A 1,074-nucleotide genomic window follows, 5' to 3' on the forward strand; every position below is an offset into this window, starting at 1 on the left:
GTAGAAATACATAAACTATCAATTTTCTTATTTAATTATTCTACCTAATTTGACAACATGGTCACTGCATCTAAATTGAAAACACCAGCTGCTTTATTAGGCTTCTTCCTCATGAATTGCCACTAATAATTATTTAGTGACATCTCTTCTATAAACTCGTAAACTGCTTCAGGTGTTTTATTATTCAGAGTACCACCGACTGCTGCATCGATCAACTACCTAGTTGAGGGATTCAAACCGTTGTAGAAAGTTTGAACCTGTAGCCATAAAGGTAACCCATGGTAAGGGTACCTACTTAATAAATCCTTATACCTCTCTCATGCATCATATAGGGTCTCTAAGTCCATCTGTACAAAGAAAGAGATATCATTCCTCAACTTAGCTGTTTTAGCCGATGGAAAATACTTCAGTAAGAATTTTTTGGTCATTTGATCCATGTAGTGATAGAACCTTGTGGTAGAGAGTTCAACTACTGTTTAGCCTTATTCATCAACTAGAAGGGAAACAACCGTAGGCGAATGGAATCGTCAAAAACACCATTTATCTTGAAAGTGTTGTAGAATTCTAGAAAATTAGCCAAATGAGTATTTGGATCTTCGTCTTGCAAACCATTGAACTGAACAAACTGTTGAATCGTCTAAATAGTGTTCGGCTTCAGTTTGAAATTATTCGTAACAATGGTGGGTCTCACAATACTCGATTCAGCCCCAGTTAGAATGGGCTTAGCATAATCGTACATAGTATGAGGGGCAGGATTCAGATTAGGTGGATTCGCAGCAACCACAGGAGGTAGCGGGTTATTCTGATTATCAGTCATCTCCTAAATAATATTAATAACATCTTCTTAGTCTTCTACTATACTTTGTTGACTCTGCCTTGCTTCTCTACGATTTCTGCGAGCTGTGCTTTTAATTTTACTATCGAACAGTAATGGTCCCGACAGGTTTCTTCTAGTATAAACTAAAGGAACCTGCTAGAAGCAAATAAAAGAAAAATTAGAAAAAAATAGAAATAAAAATAAAAATGGCTAAATTAATAAAAATCGAGTGTTCCTAATATTTTAATCCCCGGCAA

At 35.8% G+C, this 1,074-nt stretch overlaps 1 non-coding gene across 1 annotated transcript; it reads left to right on the top strand.

Moving 5' to 3' along the window:
* Positions 1-273: 273 nt before the first annotated feature.
* On the top strand, positions 274-380 carry LOC128283069 (small nucleolar RNA R71). The gene has a single exon (XR_008273411.1). It is a non-coding gene; the product is annotated as a small nucleolar RNA R71 (small nucleolar RNA).
* The last annotated feature ends 694 nt before the right edge of the window (positions 381-1,074 follow it).

The sequence above is a fragment of the Gossypium arboreum genome, chromosome 10 (assembly GCF_025698485.1).
Source record: "Gossypium arboreum isolate Shixiya-1 chromosome 10, ASM2569848v2, whole genome shotgun sequence".
NCBI classification, from domain to species: domain Eukaryota; kingdom Viridiplantae; phylum Streptophyta; class Magnoliopsida; order Malvales; family Malvaceae; genus Gossypium; species Gossypium arboreum.